Here is a 23,642-nt window from a genome sequence, read left to right as displayed (position 1 = left end):
GGTGTGGCGGGTAGTTCGTTCATTTAGGCATCAGTCGAGGCACCGGGGCATTTCGGTTGATATTAGAACTAGAAATAGAGGTACGGTGGGCACGCACAGTGAAACAAATGACAGGAGAGAAGAAGGAAGGAGAAGGGGTGTATTTGAAGCGTAGAATAAAACTGGTGCGATCATACCAGCACTAATGCACCAGATCCCATTAGAACTCCACTGTTAGGGGTGCTTGGGCGAGAGTAGTACTAGGATTGGTGACCTCCTTAGAAGTCCTTGTGTTGCACCTGTCTTTTTACAGACATAATGTTAAACGTTACGCATGATAAGGAGCTGTGGTCTACCAGTTCATTCGCCAGCATGAGTCATGGTGCGAAGGCATTTTGTTTAATATTTTTAGTGCATTCATTTATAGTCCACCACATGATAAGAGTATCATTACGAGCATCTTAATTAGTAGAATAACGAAAACAGAGGCACGATGGGCGGTCCGTTCATCTGGGACTCTACCAAGAAATTTCGCTTGATATTAGAACTAGAAGCAGAGGTGCGACGTGCGCGTAGTGAAACAAATGACGGGAGGGGAGAGGGAAGGAAAAGGAGCATATGTATTTGAGGCGCAAACAAGAAAGGGTGTGATCATACCAGCACTAGTTCACCAGATCCCATTAGAACTCCGAAGTTATGTGTGCTTGGGTGAGAGTAGTACTAGGATGGGTGACCTCCTGGGAGGTCCTCGTGTTGCATCCTTCTTTTTGCAGACGTGGCAATAAATGTTACGCGGGACGGGAGCGACGGTCCGACGGTTCGTTCGCAAACATGAGTCAGTGCGTCGGGACATTTTGCTTAAAATTTTTTCGCATTCAATTAAAGCCCATCACATGATAAGATTGTTATTGCGAGTATTTTAAATTGTAGAACAACAAAAAATGAGGTATGGCAGGCGATCCATTAATATGGGCATGAGTCGAGGCACCGGGGCATTTCGCTGGATATTAGAACCAGAAGCAGAGGTGAGGTGCGTGCACAATGAAAAAAATGACGGGAGGGGAGAGGGAAGGAGAATTGGCATATGTATTTATGGCGAAAAAAAAATAGTGCGATCATACTAGCACTAGCTCACCGGATCCCATCAGAACTCTGCAGTTAAACGTACTTGGGCGAGAGTACTAATAGGATGGGTGACCTTATGGGAAGTCCTCGTGTTGCACCCTTTTTTCTATAGATGGGGCATTAAACGTTACGCGGGACAAGAGAAACAGTCGCCGGTTCATTCGCAAACATGAGTCACGGTGCTGGGACATTTTGCTTAATATTTTTTTCCCATTCAACGAAAGCCCACCATGTGATGAGAGTATCATTGCGAGTATCTTACATAGTAGAACAACGAAAAACAAGTGCAGTAGGTGTTATGTTTATATGGGTATGAGTTGAGGCGCCGGGGCATTTCGCTTGATATTAGAACTAAAAACAGAGGTGAGGCATGCGCACAGCGAAACAAATGACGGGAGGGGAGAATAAAGTAGAAGGGGTATACAAACCAAAATTAGTGTGATCATACCAGCACTAATTCACTAGATCCCATCAAAACTCCACAATTAAGCTTGCTTGGGCAGGAATAGTACTTGTATGGATGACCTCTTGGGAAATTCTCGTGTTGCATCCTTCTTTTCGCAGACGAGACGTTAAATGTTATGCAAGACCGGAGCGACAGTCCACCGGTTCATTTGTAAATGTGAATCACGGTGCCGGAGCATTTTGCTTAATATTATTCATGCATTCAATTGTATCCTACTACGTGATAAGAGTGTTATTACGAGTATCTTACATAGTAGAATAATGAAAACAGATGTGCGGCGGGTGATCTATTCATTTGGGCATGGCGGGGACATTTTGCTTGATATTAAAACTAGAAACAGAGATGAGGTGTGTGTGTGTACAGTGATACAAATGATCGGAAGGGGGAGGGAAGGCGAAGGGGAACATGCATTTGTAGCGGGGAATGGGACGGGCATGATCAGTCCAACATTAATTCACTGAATCCCATAAGAAATCTACAGTTAAGTGTCCTTTGAATTCCACTGAATCCTCTTGTTGCAGCTGTCTTTCTTCAAATGGAGCATTAAGCATTACGCACGACCAGAGATGCATTCCACTGGGTCATTCGCTGGCATGAGTCTTGGCGCCATTCATTTATAGTCCATCATGTGATAAGAATGTCATTACGAGCAGATTACATAGTAGAATAATAAAAAATGAGGTGCGGCGGACGGTCTGTTCATCTGTGCGTGAGTCGAGATGCGGGGGCATTTCCCTTGATATTAGAATTAGAAGCAGAGGTGTGGGGTACGTGCGCAGTAAAAAAAATGACGGGAGGGGGGAGGGAAGGAGAAGGGGTATATGTATTTGTAGCGCGAAATGGAATAAGTGCGATCATACCAACACTAATTCACTGAATCCCATCAGAACTCCATAGTTAAGCATTTTTGGGTAAGAGTAGTACTATGATGGGTGACTTCCTGGGAAGTCCTCATGTTGCACCCTTCTTTTTGCAGACGGGGCGTTAAACGTTGCAAAGGACTGGAGCGACGGTCTGCCGGTTCATTCACAAACGTGTGTCACAGCGCTGGGGTATTTTGCCTAATATTTTTTGTGCATTCAGTTAAAGCCCATCATGTGATAAGAGTGTATTACGAGTATCTTACATAGTAGAACAACAAAATAGAAGTGCGACAGCAATCTGTTCATATGGGCATGGGTCGAGGTGCTAGGGCATTTCGCTTGATATTAGAACTAGAAGCAGAGGTGAGGGGTGCGCGTACAGTGAAACAAATGATGGGAGGGGGGAGGGAAGGAGAAGGGGCACATGCATTTGTAGAGCAGAAAGGGACGGGTGCGATCAGACTAACACTCATGCACTGAATCCCATAGGAACTTTGCAGTTAAGTGTCCTTTGGTTAGAGTAGTACTAAGATTGTTGACCTCTTGAAAAGTTCTTGTGTTACACCTGTTTTTTTGCACACGAGGCATTAAACGTTACACACGACTAGAACCACGGTCCGTCGGTTTATTCGCAAACATGAGTCACGGCGTCAGCGCATTTTGCTTAATTTTTTTCGTGCATTCATTTCATGTTGGCGTGAGTCGAGCCGCCGAGGCATTTTTTTATATATTAAAATTAGAAGCAGAGGTGCAGGGTGCGCTCACAGAGAGAAAAATGACGGGAGTGGGGAGGGAAGGAGAAGGGGTATATGTATTTACAGCACGACATGAAACGGGTGCGATTATACCAGCACTAATTCACCGGATCCCATCATAACTCCGCAGTTAAGTGTTTTTGGGTGAGAGTAGTACTAAGATGGTTGACCTCTTAGAAAGTCCTCATGTTGCACCCTTCTTTTTGCACACGAGGCAATAAACATTACGCGCCACCGGAACCACGGTCCGTCGGTTAATTTGCAAATGTGAGTCGCGGCGTCAAAGCATTTTGCTTAATATTTTTCGTCCATTCATTTATAGTCCACCACGTTATAAGAGTCTCATTACAAGCATTTTACATCGTAGAACAACAAAAAATGAGGTACGGTGGCGGTCCATTCATCTGGGCATGAGTCGAGCCGTCGGGGCATTTCACTTGATATTAGGTTTAGAGTAAGAGGTGCGGGGTGCGCGCACAGCGAAAAAAATGATGGGAAGGGGGAGGGAAAGAAAAGGGGCATATGTATTTGCAGCAGTAAATTGAACAAGTGCGATCATACCAGCACTAATTCTCTGAATTCCATCAGAACTCCGTAGTTAAGCATTTTTGGGTGAGAGTAGTACTAGGATGGGTGACTTCCTAGAAAGTACTTGTTTTGTACCTTTCTTTTTGCAGAAGGGGCATTAAACGTTGCGCTCAGCGTTGGGGTATTTTGCTTAATATTTTTCATGCATTCAACTAAAGTTCATCACGTGATAAGATTATTATTACAAGCATCTTAAATAGTAAAATAATGAAAAATGAGGTGCGGCGGGCGATCCGTTGATATTGGCATGAGTCGAGGCGTGGGGGCATTTTGCTTGATATTAGAACTAGAAGCAGAGGTTAAGTGCATGCACAGTGAAACAAATGATGGGAGGGGAGAGGGAAGGAGAAGTATTTGCGACGCAAATAGGTAGGGGTGCAATCATACCAGCACTAGTTCACCAGATCCCATCAGAACTTTGTAGTTGAGTGTGCTTGGGCGAGAGTAGTACTAGGATCGGTGACCTGTTGGAAGTACTTGTGTTGCACCCTTCTTTTTGCAGATGGGGTGTTAAACGGTATGCGGGACCAGAGCGACAGTTCGCCGGTTCATTCGCAAACGTGAGTCACGGCATCAGGACATTTTGCTTAAAATTTTTTATGCATTCAATTAAAATCCATAATGTGATAAGAGTGTTATTACGAGTATCTTACATAATAGAACAATGAAAATAGAGGTGAGGGGGACGATCCATTCATATGGGCATTAGACGAGGCGCCGGTGCATTTCTCTTGATATTAGAACTAAAAGCAAACGTGCGGTGTGCGCGCACAACGAAACAAATGATGGGAGGGGGGAGGGAAGGAAATGGGATATATATATATTTAAAGCGCGAATTAGAATAGGTTTGATCATACCAGGACTAATTCACTGGATCCCATCAAAACTCTGCAGTTAAGTGTGCTTCGGCGGGAGTAGTACTAGGATGGGTGAACTCTTGGGAAGTCCTCGTGTTACACCTTTTTTTTCGTAGACAGGGCGTTAAACATCACGTGGGACCAGAGCGACAGTTTGCCAGTTCCTTTGCAAACGTGAGTCACGGCGTCAGGTATTTTGCATTCAATTATAGCCCACCACGTGATAAGAGTGTTATTACGAGTATCTTACATAGTAGAACAACGAAAATAGAGGTGCAGCAGGTGATCCGTTCATCTGGGCATGAGTCAAGGCACCGAGGCATTTGTCTTGATATTAAAACTAGAAACAGAGGTGAGGTGTGAGTGTACAGTGATAAAATGATCGAAAGGGGGAGGGAAGCTGAAGTGGCACCTGTATTTATAGCGGGGAATGGGATGGGCATGATCAGTCCAGCACTAATGCACTGAATCCCGTAAGAACTCTACTGTTAAGTGTCCTTGGAATCCCACTGAATCCTCGTGTTGCACCCGTCATTTTTCGGATAGAGCGTTAAACACTAATTCGATCGGAGACGCAGTCCACCGGTTCATTCGCCTGCGTGAGTCTTGCCTCCATGGCATTTTGCTTAATATTTTTTGTGCATTCATTTATAGTCCACCACGTAATAAGAGTGTCATTACGAGCAGCTTACATAGTAGAATAATCAAAAACGAGGTGTGGCGGATGGTCCATTCATCTGGGCGCGAGTCGAGCTGCCAGAGCATTTTGCTTGATATTAGAATTAGAAACAGAGGTGCGGGGTGTGCACACAGCGAAAAAAATGACGGGAGGGGGGAGGTAAGGGGAAGGGGTATATCTATTTGCAGCGCAAAATGGAACGAGTGCGATCATACTAGCACTAATTCACCAGATCCCATCAGAACTCCGCAGTTAAGCATTTTTGGGCGAGAGTAGTACTAGGATGGGTGACCTCCTGGGAAATCCTCGTGTTGCACCCTTATTTTTGTAGACGAGGCGTTAAACGTTACGTGGGACCAGAGCGACGATCTGCCAGTTCATTCGCAAACATGAGTCACGACGCCGGGGCATTTTGCTTAATATTTTTTTTGCATTCAATTAAAGCTTATCACGTGCTAAGAGTGTTATTACGAGTATCTCACATAATAAAAAAATGGAAACAGAGGTGCAGCGGGTGATCCGTTCATATGGTCATGGGTCGAGGCACCAAGGCATTTCGCTTGATATTAGAACAAGACATAGAGGTGAGGTGTGCGTGCACAATGAAATAAATGACGAGAGGGGGGAGGGAAGGAGAAGGGGCACATGCACTTGTAGCGCAAAATTTGACAGGTGCGATAATACCAGCATTAATGCACTGAATCCCATAAGAACTCTGCAATTAAGTTTCCTTGGGTGAAAGTAGTACTAAGACGGTTGACCTCTTAGAAAGTTCTCGTGTTGCACCTATTTTTGTGCAAACGATGAGCAGAGGCGCAGTGTGCACGCACAAGGAAACAAATGATGAGAGGGAGGAGGGAAAGAGGAGTGTATGTATTTGCAGTGCGGAATGAAATGGGTGCAATAATACCAGCACTAATGCACCGGATCCTATCAAAACTCTGCAGTTAAGTGTGTTTGGGCAAGAGTAGCACTAGGATGGGTGACCTCCTGGGAAGTCCTCTTGTTGCACCTATTGGTTTGCAGATGGGGCATTCGACGTTTCGCGCGACTGGAACTATGGTCTGCTGGTTTATTCGCAAATGTGAGCTAAAGCTCTGGGGCATTTTACTTGATATTAGAACGAGAAGTAGAGGTGCAGTGTGCACACACAAGGAAACAAATGACTGGAGGTGGGAGGGAAGGAGGAGTGTATGTATTTGCAGTGTAGAACGAAATGGATGTGATCATACTAGCACTAATACACCGGATCCGATCAGAACTTCGTAGTTAAGTGTGTTTGGGCGAGAGTAGTACTAGGATGGGTGACCTCCTGGGAAATCCTCGTATTACACCCATTTTTTTGCAGATGGGACATTCGATGTTACGTGCGACTGGAACTATGGTCTGCTGGTTTATTCGCAAATGTGAGTCAAGGCGCCGGGGCATTTTACTTATTATTAGAACGAGAAGCAGAGGTGTAGTGTGAACGCACAAGGAAACTAATGACGGGAGGGGGGGGGAAGGAGAAGGAGTAAATGTATTTCCAGCGCGTGATGAAACGGGTGCGATTATACCAGCGCTAATGAAGCTGATCCCATAAGAACTCTGAAGTTAAGTATGCTTGGATGAGAGTAGTACTAGGATATGTGACCTCCTGGCAAGCCGTCGTGTTTCATCAGTGTTATTGTAGATTGGGAGTTCGATGTTACGCGCGACTGAAACTATGGTTCGCTGGTTTATTCGCAAATGTGAGTCAAAGCGCCGAGGCATTTTACTTGATATTAGAACGAGAAGCAGAGGTGTAGTGTTCACGCACAAGGAAACAAATGACGAGAAGGGGGAGGGAAGAAGAAGAAATGTATGTATTTACAGCGTAAAATTAAATAGGTGCGATCATGTCAGCACTAATGCACCAAATCCTATCAGAACTCCACAGTTAAGTGTGCTTGGGCAAGAGTAGTGCTAACATGGGTGACCTCCTTAGAAGTCCTCGTGTTGCACCCTTCTTTTTGCAGACGGGGTGTTAAAAGTTACGCGGGACCGGAGCGACGGTTCGTCGGTTCACTCTTAAACGTGAGTCACGGCACCTAGGCATTTGGCTTAATATTTTTCGTGCATTCAATTAAAGCCCATCACGTGATAAGAGTGTTATTACGAGTATCTTATATAGCAGAACAACGAAAATATAGGTGTGGCGGGTGATCCATTCATATGGGCATGAATCTAGGTGCCGGGGCATTTTGCTTGATATTAAAACAAGAAGTAGAGTGAGGTCTGCCTGTACAGCGAAATAAATGACAGAAGGAGGGACGAAAGGAGAAGGGCTACATGCATTTGTAGCGCGGAACGGGATGGGTGCGATCAGACCAGCTCTAATGCACCGAATACCATAAGAACTATGCAGTTAAGTGTCCTTTGGTGAGAGTAGTACTAAGATGGTTAACCTCTTAGAAAGTTCTCGTGTTGCACCTATTTTTTTTCACACGAGGCAATAAACGTTACGCGTGACCGGAACCATGTTCTGTCGGTTCATTCGCAAACGTGAGTCACGATGTCAGAGCATTTTGCTTAATATTTTTCATGCATTCATTTACAATCCACCACGTTATAAGAGTCTCATTACAAAGATCTTACATAATAGAACAACGAAAAACAAGGTCCGGCAGGCAGACCGTTCATCTTAGCGTGAGTCGAGCCGTCAGGGCATTTTGCTTGATATTAGAATTAGAAGCAAAGGTATGGGGTATACGCACATAAAAAAAAATGACGATAAGGGGGAGCGAAGGAGAAGGGGTATATGTATTTGCTGCGCGAAATGGAATGTGTGCGATCATACTAGCACTAATTCGCCGGATCCCATCAGAACTCCCCAGTTAAGCATGCTTGGGTAAGAGTAGTACTAGGATGGGTGACCTCATGAGAAGTTCTCGTGTTGCACCCTTCTTTTGTCAAACAGGGCGTTAAACATTACGCAGGACTGGAGCGACGGTCTGCCGGTTCGTTCGCAAATGTGAGTCATGGCGCCTGAGCATTTTGTTTAATATTTTTTGTGCCTTGAATTAAAGCCCATCACGTGATAAGAGTGTTATTACGAGTATCTTACACAGTAAAATAATGAAAACAGAGATGCGGGAAGCGATTCGTTCATATGGGCATGAGTCGAAGCGCCGGGCATTTCGCTTGATATTAAAACAAAAAACGGAGGTGAGGTCTGCGCGTACAGCGAAACAAATGACGGGAGGAGGGAGGGAAGGAGAAGGGCGCATGCATTTGTAACGCGGAATGGGACGGGTGCGATCAGACCAGCACTAATGCATCGAATCCCCTAAGAACTCTACAGTTAAGTGTCCCTTGGTGAGAGTAGTACTAAGATGGTTGATCTCTTGGAAAGTCCTCGTGTTGCACCTTTTTTTTTTACACACATGGCAATAAACATTACACGCGACCGGAACCACGGTCTGTCAGTTCATTTGCAAACATGAGGCATGGCGTCAAGAAATTTTGCTTAAATAATTTTCGTGCATTAATTTATAGTCCACCACATTATAAGAGTCTCATTATGAGGGTCTTACATAGTAGAATAATGAGAAATGAGGTACGGCGGGTGGATCGTTAATATGAGCATGAGTCATGTTGCCAGGGCATTTTGCTTGATATTAGAATTAGAAGAAGAGGTGCGGGGTGCACACACAGCGAAAAAATTGACAGGAAAGGGGAGGGAAGGAGAAGGGGTATATGTATTTGCAGCGTGAAATGGAATTGGTGCGATCATACCAGAACTAATTCACTAGATCCCACCAGAATTCCGCAGTTAACCATTTTTGGGCAAGAGTAGTACTAGGATTGATGACCTCCTGGGAAATTATCATGTCGCACCCTGCTTTTTGCAGACAAGACACTAAACAATACGCGGGACCGGAGCAACGGTCTGCTGGTTTATTTGTAAACATGAGTCACGCTGCCGGGGTATTTTTCTTAATATTTTTCATGCATTCAATTAAAGCTCATCACGTGATAAGAGTGTTATTACAAGTATCTTACATAGTAAAACAATGAAAACAGAGGTGCGGTGTGCGATCTGTTCATATGGGCATGAGTCGAGGCGCCGGGGTATTTCGCTCGATATTAGAACTACAAGCAGAGGTGATGTGTGCGCGCAAAGCGAAATAAATGACGGGAGGGGGGAGGGAAGGAAAATGGGTACATGAATTTGTGGCCCAAAATTGAATTGGTGCGATCATACCAGCACTAATTCACTGGATCCCATCAGCACTCCGCGGTTAAACGTGCTTGGGCGAGAGTAGTACTAGGATGGGTGACCTCCTGGGAAGTCCCTGTGTTACACCCTTCTTTTTGCAGACGGGGCATTAAATGTTTTTCAAGACCAGAGCGACGGTCCGCCGGTTCATTCGCAAACGTTAGTCACGGCGCCTGGGCATCTTGCTTAATATTTTTTGTGCATTCAATTAAATCCCATCACGTGATAAGAGTGTCCTTGCGAACATCTTACATAGTAGAACAACAAAAAATGAGGTGCGGCACGATCTGTTCATATGGACATGAGTCAAGGCGCCGGGGCATTTCACTTGATATTAAAATTAGATGCAAAGGTGAGGTGCGCGCACAACAAATCAAATGACGGGAGGGGAGAGGGAAGGAGAAGAGGTATATGTATTTGCGGCACAAACTAGAATGGGTGCAATCATAGCACCACTAGTTCAACAGATCCCATCAGAACTCCGTAGTTAAGTGTGTTCGAGCAAGAGTAGTGCTGGGATTAGTGACCTACTGAGAAATCCTCGTGTTTCACCATTCTTTTTGCAGACGAGGTGTTAAACGTTATGCGGGAAGACGATTCGCCGGTTCATTCGCAAACGTGAGTCACAGCACTGGAGAATTTTGCTTAATATTTTTCACGCAGTTAATTAAAGCCCATCATGTGATAAGACTGTCATTAAGAGTATCTTAGATAGTAAAACAACAAAAAATGAGGTGCAGCAGGCGATCCGTTCATATGGGCATGAGTCGAGGTGCGGGGTATTTCGGTTGATATTAGAACTAGAAGAAGAGGTGAGGTGTGCGCACAGTGAAATAAATGATGGGAGAGGGGAAGGAAGAAGAAGGGGTATATGTCTTTGCGGCGAAAACTAGAATGGAAGTGATCATAACAACACTAGTTCACTAGATCCCATAAGAACTCTACAGTTAAGCGTGCTTGGGCGATAGTAGTACTAGGATGGTTGATCTCCTAGGAAGTTCTCGTGATGCATCCTTCTTTTTGCAGACGGGGCGTTAAACATTACGCGGGATTGGAGCGACAGTCTGTCGGTTCATTCACAAACATGAGTCACGGTGCAAGGGCATTTTGCTTAATATTTTTCGTGCATTCAATTAAAGCCTATCACATGATAAGAGTATCATTAGGAGTATCTTATATAGTAAAAAAATAAAAAAGAGGTACGACAGGCAATCCGTTCATATAGGCAAGAGTCGAGGTACCAGGGCATTTTGTTTGATATTAGAACTAGAAACAGAGGTGAGGTCTGCGCACAGTGAAACAAATGACGAGAGGGGAGAGGGAAGTAGAAAGGGAATATGTATTTACGGCGCAAACTAGAATGTGTGCGATCATACTAGAACTATTTCTCCAGATCCGATCAGAGCTCCACAGTTAAGCGTGCTTGGGCGAGAGTAGTACTAAGATGAGTGACCTCTTGGGAAGTCCTCATGTTGCACAATTTTTTTTGCAGATGGGGTGTTAAACGTTACGCAGGACCAGAACAACAGTCCGCCGGTTCATTCACAGACGCAAGTAACGGCGCCTGGGCATTTTGCTTAATATTTTTTGCGCATTTAATTAAAGCCCATCACATGATAAGAATGTCATTTTGAGTATCTTACATAATAGAACAACGAAAAATGAGGTGCGGCAGGCTGTTCATTCATATGGGCATGAGTCGAGGCGCCGGGCATTTCGCTCGATATTAGAACTAGAAGCATAGGTGAGGTGTGCACACAACGAAACAAATGATGGAAGGGGAGAGGGAAGGAGAAGGGTTATATGTCTTTGCGGCGCAAACTATAATGGATGCGATCATACCAGCTCTAGTTCACTAGATCGCATCAGAACTTCACAGTTAAGCGTACTTAGGTGAGAGTAGTACTAGGATGGGTGACCTCCTAGGAAGTTCTCGTGTTGCACCCTTCTTTTTACAGACGGGGCCTTAAACGTTACGTGAGACTAGAGCGACGGTCCACCAGTTCATTCGCAAACAAGAGTCATGGCGCTAGGGCATTTTGCTTAATATTTTTCAAGCATTCAATTAAAGCCCATAACATGATAAGAGTATCATTGCGAGTATCATACATAGTACAACAAGGAAAAATGAGGTGCGGCGGGCGATCCGTTCATATGGGCATGAGTTGAGGCGCCAAAGCATTTCGCTTGATATTAGAACTAAAAGCATAGGTGAGGTGCGGGCATAGTGAAACAAATGATGGGAGTAGAGAGGGAAGGAGAAGCGGTATATGTCTTTGTGGCACAAACTAGAACGGGTGCGATCATACCAGCTCTAGTTCACTGGATCCCATTATAACTTTGCAGTTAAGCGTGCTTGGGTGAGAGTAGTATTAGGATTGGTGACCTCTTAGGAAGTCCTTATGTTGCGCCCTTCTTTTTGCAGACGGGGCATTAAACGTTAAGCGGAACCAGAGCGACAGTCTGTTGATCCATTCGCAAACGAGAGTCACGATGTCGGGACATTTTGCTTAATATTTTTTGCGCATTCAAATAAAGCCCATAACATGATAATAGTATCATTGCGAGTATCATACATAGTAAAATAACAAAAAATGAGGTGCGGCGGGCGATCCGTTCATATTGGCATGAGTCAAGGCGTCGGGGCATTTTACTTGATATTAGAACTAGAAGCAGAGGTTAAGTGCACACACAGCCAAACAAATGATAGGAGGGGAGAGGGAAAGAGAAGGGGTATATGTATTTGTGGCGCAAATAAGAACGGGTGCGATCATACCAGCACTAGTTCACCAGATCCTATCAGAACTCTATAGTTAAGCGTGGTTGGGTGAGAGTAGTACTAGGATTGGTGACCTGCTGGAAGTACTTGTGTTGCACCCTTCTTTTTGTAGACGGGGTGTTAAACATTATGCGGGACCGGAGCGATGGTTTGCCGGTTCATTCGCAAACGTGAGTCACAGCGTCGGGAGATTTTACTTAATTTTTATGTGTATTCAATTAAAATCCATCATGTGATAAGAGTGTTATTACGAGTATCTTACATAATAAAGCAACAAAAATAGAGGTGAGGTAGACGATCCGTTCATATGGGCATTAGTCGAGGCACCGGCGCATTTTGCTTGATATTAGAATTAGAAGCAAACGTGCTGTGTACGCGCACAACGAAACAAATGATGAGAGGGGGGAGGGAAGGAAAAGAGAGAGATATATATATATATATTTAAAGCACAATTAGAGTAGGTTTGATCATACCAGCACTAATTCACTAGATCCCATCAAAACTTTGAAGTTAAGTGTGCTTCGACGGGAGTAGTACTAGGATGGGTTAACTTTTGGGAAATTTTCGTGTTACACCCTTTTTTTCGTAGACAAGAAATTAGATGTTACGTGGGCCAAAGCGAAAGTCTACCGGTTCGTTCGCAAACGTGAGTCATGGTGCCAGAAATTTTGCTTAATATTATTTCTGCATTCAATTATAGCCCACCACGTGATAAGAGTGTTATTACAAGTATACTACATAGTAGAACAACGAAAACAGAGGTGCGGCAGGCAATCCGTTCATCTGGGTGTGAGTCAAGGCGTCGGGACATTTGTGTTGATATTAAAACTAGAAATAGAGGTGAGGTGTGAGTGTACAGTGATACAAATGATCGGAGGGGGGAGGGAAGCTGAAGTGGCACGTGCATTTGTAGCGGGGAATGGGATGGGCACGATCAGTTCGGCATTAATGCACTGAATCACGTAAGAACTCTATAGTTAAGTGTCCTTGGAATCTCACATAATCCTCGTGTTGCACCCGTCTTTTTTCAGATAGAGCATTAAACACTACGTGCGATTGGAGACACAGTCCACCGATTCATTCCCCTGCGTGAGTCTTGGCGCCATGGCATTTTGCTTAATATTTTTCGTGCATTCATTTATAGTCCACCGTAATAAGAATGTCATTACGAGCAGCTTACATAATAGAATAATAAAAAATGAGGTGCGGCGGACAGTCCATTCATCTCGGCGCGAGTCGAGCTGCCAGAGCATTTTGCTTGATATTAGAATTAGAAGTAGAGGTGAGGGGTGTGCGCACAGCCAAAAAAATGACGGGAGGGGGGAGAGAAAGAGAAGGGGTATATCTATTTGCAGCGCAAAATGGAATGAGTGCGATCATACCAGCACTAATTCACCGGATCCCATCAGAATTCTGCAGTTAAGCATTTTTAGGCGAGAGTAGTACTAGGATGGGTGACCTCCTGAGAAGTACTCGTGTTGCACCCTTATTTTTGTAGACGGGGCATTAAACGTTACATGGGACTGGAGTGACGATCCACCAGTTCATTCGTAAACGTGAGTCACGGCGCCAGGGTATTTTGCTTAATATTTTTTTTGCATTCAATTAAAGCTCATCATGTGATATTAGAACTAGAAGTAGAGGTGCAATGTGCACGCACAAGGAAACAAATGACAGGACAGGGGAGGGAAGGAGAAAGAGTGTATGTATTTGCAGCGCGGAATGAAACAGGTGTGATCATACCAGCACTAATGCACCGGATTCCATCAGAACTCCACAGTTAACTGTGCTTGGGTGAGAGTAGTACTAGGATTGTTGACCTCCTGGGAAGTCCTTGTGTTGCACCTATTTTTTTGTAGATGGGGCACTCGACGTTACGCGCGACTAGAACTATGGTCCACTGGTTTATTCGCAAATGAGAGTCAAGGCGTCAGGATATTTTACTTGATATTAGAACGAAAGGCAGAGGTGCAGTGTGCACGCACAAGGGAACAAATTATGGGAGGGGGGAGGGAAGGAGAAGGAATGTATGTATTTGAAGAGCAGAATTAAACAGGTGCGATTATACTAGCAGTAATGCACCGTATCCCATCAGAACTCCGAAGTTAAGTGTGCTTGGGCAAGAGTAGTACTAGGATGGGTGACCTCCTAGGAAGTCTTCGTGTTGTTTGCAAATGGGGCATTCGACGTTACGCGAGACTGAAACTATGATCCGCTGGTTTATTCACAAATATGGGTCAAGAAGCCAGAGAAATTTTACTTGATATTAGAACGAGAAGCAGAGGTGCAGTGTGCACGCACAAGGAAACAAATGACGGGAGGGGGGAGGGAAAGAGAAGGAGTGTATGTATTTGCAGCGCGGAATGAAACGGGTTCAATCATACCAGCACTAATGCACCGAATCCCATCAGAACTCCGCAGTTAACTGTGCTTGAGCGAGAGTAGTGCTAGGATGGCTGACCTTCGGGGATGTCCTCGTGTTGCATCCATTTTTTTACAGATTGAACATTTGACGTTACGTGCGATTGGAACTATGGTCCGCTGGTTTATTCAAAAATATTAGTTAATGAACCGAGAGATTTTACTTGATATTAGAACAAGAAGTAGAGGTGCAGTGGACAAGCATAAGAAAACAAAAGATGAGAAGGGGGAGGAAAGTAGAAGGAGTGTATGTATTTGCAGCACGTAATGAAATTGGTGCGATCATACCAGCACTAATACACCGGATCTCATCAGAACTTCGCAGTTAAGTGTGCTTGGGCGAGAGCAGTAATAGGATGGGTGACCTCTTGGGAAGTCCTCGTGTTGCATTAATTTTTTTACAGATAGGGCATTTGACGTTACGCGCGATTGGAATTATGGTTCGTTGGTTTTTTCGCAAATGTGAGTCAAGCCATCGGGGCATTATATTTGATATTAGAACGAGAAGTAGAGGTGTAGTGTGCACACACAAGGAAACAAATGACGGGAGGGGGGGAAGAGAAGGAGTGTCACATCTATTTGCAGGGCGTGATGAAATGGTTGCGATCATACCAGCGCCAATGCACAGGATCCCATCTTAGCTCCACAGTGAAGTGTGCTTGGGCGAGAGTAGTACTAGGATGGGTGACCTCATAGGAAGTCCTCGTGTTGCATCCATTTTTTTGCAGATGGGGCGTTCGACATTACACACAATTGGAACTATGGTCTGCTGGTTCATTCGCAAATATGAGTTAAGGCGCCAGGGGATTTAACTTGATATTAGAACAAGGTGCATTTGCGAGTTAAGGCACCGGGGGATTTGATTTAATATTAGAATGAGAAGTAGAGGTGTAGTGTGCATGCACAAGGAAACAAATGACGGGAGGGGGAAGGGAAGTAAGAGTGTATGTATTTGCAGCGCCTAATGAAATGGTTGTGATTATACCAGCACTAATGCACCGAATCCCATCAGAACTCCGCAGTTAAGTGTGCTTCGGCAATAGTGGTACTAGGATGGATGACCTCCTGAAAAGTCCTCTTGTTGCACCCATTGTTTTGCAGATTAGGGGTTTGACGTTACGCGTGACTGGAACTATGATCCATTGGTTTATTCGAAAATGTGAGCCAAGGCGTCAGAAAATTTTATTTGATATTAGATCGAGAAGAAGAGGAGCAATGTGCACACGCAAGAAAACAAATGACGGGAGGGGGGAGGGAAGGAGAAGGAGTGTATCTATTTGCAGCGCGTGATGAAATGGGTGCGATCATACCAGCACTAATGCACAAGATCTCATCAGAACTCCGCAATTAAATGTACTTGGGCGAGAGTAGTACTAGGATTGGTGACCTCCTAGGAAGTCCTTGTGTTGCATCCATATTTTTGCAGATGGGGTTTTCGACGTTACGCACGAAAGAAATTATGGTCATTTTTTTATTCGCAAACGTGAGTCAAGGTGTCGGGGCATTTTACTTAATATTAGAACGAGAAGCAGTGATGTAGTGTGCACGCACAAGGAAATAAATGACGGGAGGGGGAGGGAAGGAGAATTGTATGTATTTGCAGCGCGTAATGAAACGGGTGCGATCATACTAGCAAGAAAAATATTACTCTTATCACGTGATGGGATTTAATTGAATGCATGAAAAATATTAAGCAAAATGCCTCGATCCCGTGACTCATATTTGCGAATGAATCAGCGGATCGTCACTTTGATCTCCCGTCTGCAAAAAAAAGGGTGTAACACGAGGACTTCCTAAGAGGTCACCCATCCTAGTACTACTCTCACCAAAAAACACTTAACTATGGAGTTCTAATGGGATCCGATGAATTAATGCTGGTATGATCGCACCCATTCCATTTTGTGCTACAAATACATGTATCCCTTCTCCTTCCCTCCCACCTCCGGTCATTTTTTTCATTGTGCGCGCACCCTGCATAGCTTCTTTTAATTTTAATTTTAAACAAAATACCTCGGTAGCTCGACTCACGCCTAGATGAAATGACTGCTTGTCGCACCTCGTTTTTTTATTGTTCTATTATGTAAAGTGTCTGTAACGAGACACTTATAACATAGTGAATTATAAATGAATGCATGAAAAGTATTAAGCAAAATGACCTAACGCCGCAACTCACGTTTGCGAATGAACTGACGGACCATGGTTCCTTTCGCACTTGACATTTATTGCCTCGTGTGTAATGAAACAGGTATAACACGAGGACTTTCCAAGAGGTCAATCATCTAAGAACTACTCTAACCAAAGGACACTTTACTACAGAGTTCTTACGAAATTTAGTGCAATAGTGCTGGTGTGATAGCACCCGTCCCATTCTACACTACAAATACATGTGCCACTTCTCCTTCCCTCCCTTCTCCCATCATTTGTTTTGCTGCACGCGTACACCTTACCTCTGTTTCTAGTTTTAATATCAAAGGAAATGCTCTGACCCCTCGACTGATACACATATAAACGGATTGCCCGCTGCAACTCTATTTTTGTTGTTCTACTATGTAAGAAACTCGTAATAACACTCTTATCACGTGATGAGTTTTAATTGAATGCATGAAAAATATTAAGCAAAATGCCCCGGCACCTGACTCACATTCGTGAATGAACCGGCGGACTGTCGCTCTAGTCCCGTGTAATGTTTAACGCCCTGTCTGCAAAAAAAAAGGTACAACACGAGGACTTCCCAGGAGGTCACCCATCCTAATACTACTCTCGCAAAAGAACGCTTAACTAAGGAGTTCTGATGGGATCCGGTGAATTAGTGCTGGTGTTATCGCAGCCGTTACAATTCATGTCGCAAATCCCCTTTTCCTCCCCTCCCCCTCCCATCATTTGTTTCGCTGTACACGCACGCCTCACCGCTTCTTCTATTTCTAATATCAAGCAAATTATTCCAGTGCCTCGACTCATGCTCATATGAACGGATTGCCTGTCGCACCTCTTTTTGGTTATTCTACTATATAAGATGCTTGTAATGACACTCTCATCATGTGATGGGCTTTAGTTGAATGAGCAAAAAATATTAAGCAAAAATGCCCCGGCTCCATGACTCACATTTGTAAATGAACTGGCGGACCGTCACTCCGGTCCCGTATAACGTTTAACGCCTCGTCTGCAAAAAGAAGGATGCAACACGAGGACTTCCCAAGAGGTCAGCCATCCTAGTACTAAACTTGCCTAAGCACGTTTTACTGCGGACTTCTGATGGGATCTGGTGAATTAGTGCTGGTATTATTGCACCCTTTCTTGTTTGCACCTCAAATACATATGTCACTTCTCCTTTTCAATCCCCTCCCACCATTTGTTTTGTTGTGCGCACACCTCTCCTTTGCTTCTATTTCTAATATCAAGTGAATTACCTCGGCGCCACAACTCATGCCCATATAAATTGATCGCCTGCTGCACCTCATTTTTCGTGCAATGACACTCTTATCACGTGGTGGGCTTTAATTGAATGCGCAAAAAATATTATGTAAAATAGCCCGGTGCTGTGATCACATTTGCAAATGAACCGGCAGATTGTCGCTCTGGTCCCGCGTAACGTTTAACACCCCATTTGCAAAAAGAAGGGTGTAACACGAGGACTTCCCAGAAGGTCACCCATCCTATTACTACTCATGCCCAAGCACGCTTTTCTACGGAGTTCTGATGGGATCTGGTGAACTAGTGCTGGTATGATCGCACCCTTTCTTGTTTGTGTCGTAAATACATATGCCCCTTCTTCTTCCCTCCACCCTCCCATCATTTGTTTCGTTGTGCACGCACCTCACCTCTTTTTCTAGTTCTAATATCAAGCGAAATGCCCTACGCCTCGACTCATTCCCATATGAAAGGATTGCCCGCTGCATCTCAATTTTTGTTGTTCTACTATGTAAGATACTCCTGACACTCTTATCATGTAATGGGTTTTAATTGAATGCACGAGAAATATTGAGCAAAATGCCCCGGTGCCGTGACTAATATTTGCGAATGAACCGGCGGACCGTCGCTCCGGTCCCAAGTAATGTTTAATGCCCTGTCTATAAAAAAAAGGGTGCAACACGAAGACTTCTAAGGAGGTCACCCATCCTAGTGCTACTCTCGTCCAAGCACGCTTAACTGCAGAGTTCTGATGGGATCTGATGAACTAATACTGGTATGATCGCACCAATTTTAATTTATGCCGCAAGTACATATACCCCTTCTCCTTCTATCTCCCCTATCGTCATTTGTTTCGCTGTCCGCGCACCTCACCTCTGCTTTTAGTTCTAATGTCAAGTAAAATGCCTCGGCGCCTCAACTCACGCCCATATGAACGGATCGCTCCACATCTCATTTTTTGTTGTTCTAGTATATAAGATGCTCGCAATGACACTCTTATCACGTGATGGGCTGTATTGAATATGCACGAAAAATATTAAGCAAAATGCCCTGGCGCTGTGACTCACATTTGTGAATGAACCAGCGAACCGTTGCTCCGGTCCCACGTAACGTTTAATGCCCCATCTGCAAAAAGACGGGTTCAATGCGAGCACTTCCCAAAAGATCACCCATCCTAGAACTATTCTCACACAAACATGCTTAACTTCGGAGTTCTTATTGGATTTGGTGAACTAATGCTAGTATGATCGCAACTACTCTAGTTCACGCCCCAAATACCTATACCCCTTCTCCTTCCCTCTCCCCTCCTGCCATTTGTTTCGTTGTGCGCACACTTCACCTCTACTTCTAATTCTAATATCAAATGAAATGCCCGACCCCTCAACTCATGCCCATATGAACGAAACGCTGGTCGCACCTCATTTTTCGTTGTTCTATTATGTAAGATGCCCACAAAGATACTCTTATAACGTGATGGGCTTTAAACGAATGCGCAAAAAATATTAAGAAAAATACGTCGGCGCCGTGACTCACATTTGTTAATGAACCGGTGGACCATCGCTCCGGACCTACATAATGTTTAACGTCTCGTCTGCAAAAAGAAGGGTGCAACATGAGGACTTCTCAGGAGGTCACCTATCCTAGTACTAGTCTTGTCGAAGCACACTAAACTGCGTAGTTCTGATGGGATCCGGTGAACTAGTACTGGTATGATCGCACACGTTTTGGTTTGTGCTGCAAATAGATATACCTCTTCTCCGTCCATCTCCCCTCCCATCATTTGTTTTGCTGTGCGTGCACCTCACCTCTGCTTCTAGTTCTAATATCAAGCGAAATGCCCCGGCACCTCAACTCATGCCCATATGAACGGAACGTCCACCGCACTTAGTTTTTCGTTATTATACTATTTAAAATACTCGTAACGACACTCTTATCACGTGATGAGCTTTAATTAAATGCGTCAAAAATATTAAGCAAAATGTTCTAGCGCCGTGACTCATGTTTACGAATGAACCGACGGACCGTCGCTCTGGTCCTGTGTAATGTTTAGCACCCTGTCTGCAAAAAGAATGGTGCAACACGAGGATTTCCAAAGAGGTCACCCATCCTAGTACTAATCTCGTCCAAAAATGCTTAACTGCGGAGTTCTAATGGGATCCGGTGAATTAGTGTTGGTATGGTCACATCTGTTACATTTCACACTGCAAACACATATACCCTTCTCCTTCCCTCCCCCCTCCCATCATTTTTTTCACTGTGCGCGAACCTCGCACCTCTGCTTCTAATTCTAATATCAAATGAAATGCTTTGGCGGCTCGACTCACACCCAGATGAACAGACCGCCTGCTGCACCTTGTTTGTTATTGTTTTACTATGTAAGATTCTCGTAATGAGACTCTAATAACATGGTGGACTATAAATGAATGCACAAAAAATATTAAGCAAAATGCTCTTACGCCGCGACTCACATTTGCGAATGAACCGATGACCGTTGTTGCCATCGAGTGTAACATTTATTGCCTCGTGTGCGAAAAAGTAAGTGCAACAAGAGGACTTTCTAAGAGGTCAACCATCTTAGTACTACTCTCACTAAAAGACACCTAACTGCAGAGTTCTTATGGCATTCGGTACATTAGTGCTGGTCTGATCGCACTCATCCCAATCCATGCCACAAATGCATGTGCCCCTTCTCCTTCCCTCCCCCCTCACATCATTTATTTCGTTGTACGCACACACCTCACCTCTGCTTTTAGTTCTAATATCAAGCGAAATGCCCCAGCGCCTGGACTCATGCCCATATGAATGGATCACCCGCTGCACCTCTGTTTTCATTATTCTACTATGTAAGATACTCGTAATAGTCTCTTATCACGTTATGAGCTTTAATTGAATGCACGAAAAATATTAAGCAAAATGTTCCGACGCCGTGACTCATGTTTGCGAATGAACTAGCGAACCATTGCTTCGGTCTTGCGTAATGTTTAACGCCCTGTCTTCAAAAGAAGGGTGTAACACGAGGACTTCCAAAGAGGTCACCCATCCTAGTACTACTCTCGACCAAAAATGCTTAACTGTGGAGTTCTGATGGGATCCGGTGAATTAGTGCTGGTATGATCACACTCGTTCCATTTCGCGCTGCAAATAGACATACCCTTTCTCCTTCCCTCCCCCTCCCGTCATTTGTTTCGCTGTGCACACACCTCACCTCTGCTTCTAATTCTAATATCAAGCGAAATGCTCCGGCGGCTCGACTCGTGCCCAGATGAATGGACTGTCCACCGCACCTCATTTTTTTTTATTCTACTATCTAAACTACTAGTAATGACACTCTTATCACGTGGTGGACTATAAATGAATGCACAAAAAATATTAAGCAAAATGCCATAGCGCCAAGACTCACGCTGGCGAATAACCCGGTGAACTGTCGTTCAGGTCCCGCATAACGTTTGACATCCCGTCTGCAAAAAAAAGGATGCAACACGAGAACTTCCCAAGCAGTCATCCATCCAAGTACTACTCTCACAAAAGCACGATTAACTATGGAGTTCTGATGGGATCCAAGGAACTAGTGCTAGTGTGATCGCACATGTTCTAGTTTGCACCGCACATACATATAGCCCTTCGTCTTCCCTCTCCCCTCCTGTCATTTGTTTCGCTGTTCGCGCACCTCACCTCTTCTTCTAGTTCTAATATCAAGCGAAATGCCCTGGTGCCTCGACTCATCCCCATATGAATGGATCGCCCGCCGCACCTTATTTTTCGTTGTTTTAATATTTAAGGTACTCGCAATGACACTCTTATCATGTGATGGGTTTTAATTGAATGCGCAAAAAATATTAAGCAAAATGCCCAGACACCATGACTCACGTTTGTTAATGAACCGACAGACCATAGCTCCGGTCCCACGTAACATTTAACTCCTTGTTTACAAAAGGAAGGGTGCAACACGAGGACTTCCCAAAAGGTCACCCATCCTAGACTACTCTCGCCCAAACACGGTTAACTTCAAAGTTCTAATGGGATCCAGTGAACTAGTGCTGGTATGATCAGATCTGTTCTAGTATGCACCGCAAATACCTATACCCCTTCTCCTTCACACACCCCTCCCGTCATTTGTTTCTTTGTGCACGCACCTCACCTCTGCTTCTAGTTATAATATTAAGCGAAATGCCCTGGCACCTCGACTCATGCCCATATGAACAGATTGCCCGCCGCACCTCATTTTTTGTTATTCTACTATTTAAGCAGCTTGCAATGACACTCTCATCACGTGATTAACTTTAACTAAATGCGCAAAAAACATTAAGCAAAATGCTCCAGCACCGTGACTCATATTTGCAAATGAACTAGCAGACCGTCGCTCTGGTCCCGCGTAACGTTTAACGCTCCGTTTGTAAAAACAAGGGTGCAACATGAGGACTTCTGAAGAACCACCCATCCTAGTTCTACTCTTGCCCAAACACACTTAACTGCGGAGTTCTGATGGGATCCGGTGAATTAGTGCTGGTATGATCGCACCAATTCTTGTTTGCGCCGCAAATACATATACCCCTTCTCCTTCCTTGTCCCCTCACCTCTTCTTCTAGTTGTAATATCATGCGAAATGCTCCAGTGCCTCGACACATGCCTATATGAATGGAATGCCTGCTGCACTTTATTTTTCATTTTTCTACTATATAAGATGCTCGCAATGACACTCTCATCACGTTATGGACTTTAATTGAATGCGCAAAATATATTAAGCAAAATGCCCCAGTGCCTTGACTCACATTTGCGAATGAACCAAGGGACTATAGCTCCGGTCCCGTGTAATGTTTAACGCCCCATTCACAAAAAAAAAGGTACAACATGAGGACTTCTCAGGAGGTCAACCATCCTAGTACTACTCTCGCCAAAGCACGCATAACTGCAGAGTTCTGAATGGATCCGATAAATTATTGCTGGTATGATTGCAACCTTTCTTATTTCTGCCACAAATACATATGCCCCTTCTCCTTCCCTCTCCCCTCCCGTCATTTGTTTCACTGTGCGCGCACCTCACCTCTACTTCTAGTTCTAATATCAAGTGAAATGTCTCGGCGCCTCGTCTCATGCCCATATGAACGAATCACTCGCTGCACTTCGTTTTTCGTTGTTCTACTATTTAAGATGCTCGTAATGACACTCTTATCACGTGATGGGCTTTAATTGAATGCTAAAAAAATATTAAACAAAATGCCCCGGTGCCGTGACTCACGTTTGCGAATGAACAGGCGGACTGTTGCTCTTGTTCCGCATAATGTTTAACACCCCATTTGAAAAAAAAGGGTGCAACACGAGAACTTCCCAGGAGATCACCCATCCTAGAACTACTTTCACCCAAGCACGATTAACTGCAAAGTTCTGATGGGATCCGATGAATTATTACTGGTATGATCGCACCCTTTCTTATTTGCACTGCAAATACATATGAACAGACCGCCCGTCGTACCTCTGTTTTTAT

The 23,642-nt window shown here is 44.3% G+C and overlaps 25 pseudogenes; 18 read left to right on the top strand and 7 right to left on the bottom strand.

Annotated features, from left to right (window-relative positions):
* The first annotated feature begins 162 nt into the window (after positions 1-162).
* On the top strand, positions 163-281 carry LOC148267902 (5S ribosomal RNA; annotated as a pseudogene).
* A 341-nt stretch (positions 282-622) lies between these two features.
* Positions 623-741, top strand: LOC148267901 (5S ribosomal RNA; annotated as a pseudogene).
* A 345-nt stretch (positions 742-1,086) lies between these two features.
* On the top strand, positions 1,087-1,205 carry LOC148267900 (5S ribosomal RNA; annotated as a pseudogene).
* A 1,211-nt stretch (positions 1,206-2,416) lies between these two features.
* Positions 2,417-2,535, top strand: LOC148267899 (5S ribosomal RNA; annotated as a pseudogene).
* Positions 2,536-3,267: 732 nt separating this feature from the next.
* LOC148267898 (5S ribosomal RNA) lies at positions 3,268-3,386 on the top strand (annotated as a pseudogene).
* A 763-nt stretch (positions 3,387-4,149) lies between these two features.
* Positions 4,150-4,267, top strand: LOC148267897 (5S ribosomal RNA; annotated as a pseudogene).
* A 1,246-nt stretch (positions 4,268-5,513) lies between these two features.
* LOC148267896 (5S ribosomal RNA) lies at positions 5,514-5,632 on the top strand (annotated as a pseudogene).
* Positions 5,633-6,208: 576 nt separating this feature from the next.
* Positions 6,209-6,327, top strand: LOC148267895 (5S ribosomal RNA; annotated as a pseudogene).
* A 203-nt stretch (positions 6,328-6,530) lies between these two features.
* Positions 6,531-6,649, top strand: LOC148267894 (5S ribosomal RNA; annotated as a pseudogene).
* Positions 6,650-8,116: 1,467 nt separating this feature from the next.
* Positions 8,117-8,235, top strand: LOC148267893 (5S ribosomal RNA; annotated as a pseudogene).
* A 1,288-nt stretch (positions 8,236-9,523) lies between these two features.
* Positions 9,524-9,642, top strand: LOC148267892 (5S ribosomal RNA; annotated as a pseudogene).
* A 1,738-nt stretch (positions 9,643-11,380) lies between these two features.
* On the top strand, positions 11,381-11,499 carry LOC148267891 (5S ribosomal RNA; annotated as a pseudogene).
* Positions 11,500-12,314: 815 nt separating this feature from the next.
* Positions 12,315-12,432, top strand: LOC148267890 (5S ribosomal RNA; annotated as a pseudogene).
* A 1,267-nt stretch (positions 12,433-13,699) lies between these two features.
* LOC148267889 (5S ribosomal RNA) lies at positions 13,700-13,818 on the top strand (annotated as a pseudogene).
* A 242-nt stretch (positions 13,819-14,060) lies between these two features.
* LOC148267888 (5S ribosomal RNA) lies at positions 14,061-14,179 on the top strand (annotated as a pseudogene).
* Positions 14,180-15,026: 847 nt separating this feature from the next.
* Positions 15,027-15,145, top strand: LOC148267887 (5S ribosomal RNA; annotated as a pseudogene).
* A 205-nt stretch (positions 15,146-15,350) lies between these two features.
* On the top strand, positions 15,351-15,469 carry LOC148267886 (5S ribosomal RNA; annotated as a pseudogene).
* A 579-nt stretch (positions 15,470-16,048) lies between these two features.
* Positions 16,049-16,167, top strand: LOC148267885 (5S ribosomal RNA; annotated as a pseudogene).
* Positions 16,168-16,524: 357 nt separating this feature from the next.
* On the bottom strand, positions 16,525-16,643 carry LOC148267884 (5S ribosomal RNA; annotated as a pseudogene).
* Positions 16,644-17,923: 1,280 nt separating this feature from the next.
* On the bottom strand, positions 17,924-18,042 carry LOC148267883 (5S ribosomal RNA; annotated as a pseudogene).
* A 325-nt stretch (positions 18,043-18,367) lies between these two features.
* LOC148267882 (5S ribosomal RNA) lies at positions 18,368-18,486 on the bottom strand (annotated as a pseudogene).
* Positions 18,487-18,830: 344 nt separating this feature from the next.
* On the bottom strand, positions 18,831-18,949 carry LOC148267881 (5S ribosomal RNA; annotated as a pseudogene).
* A 1,280-nt stretch (positions 18,950-20,229) lies between these two features.
* On the bottom strand, positions 20,230-20,348 carry LOC148267880 (5S ribosomal RNA; annotated as a pseudogene).
* An 815-nt stretch (positions 20,349-21,163) lies between these two features.
* LOC148267879 (5S ribosomal RNA) lies at positions 21,164-21,282 on the bottom strand (annotated as a pseudogene).
* Positions 21,283-23,464: 2,182 nt separating this feature from the next.
* Positions 23,465-23,583, bottom strand: LOC148267878 (5S ribosomal RNA; annotated as a pseudogene).
* Positions 23,584-23,642: the final 59 nt, after the last annotated feature.

This window comes from Carica papaya, chromosome 3, assembly GCF_054855325.1.
Source record: "Carica papaya isolate Zhongbai chromosome 3, ASM5485532v1, whole genome shotgun sequence".
NCBI lineage: Eukaryota > Viridiplantae > Streptophyta > Magnoliopsida > Brassicales > Caricaceae > Carica > Carica papaya.
Note: the sequence above shows the minus strand (reverse complement) of the source record. Positions and strands in the feature narration are given on the sequence as shown.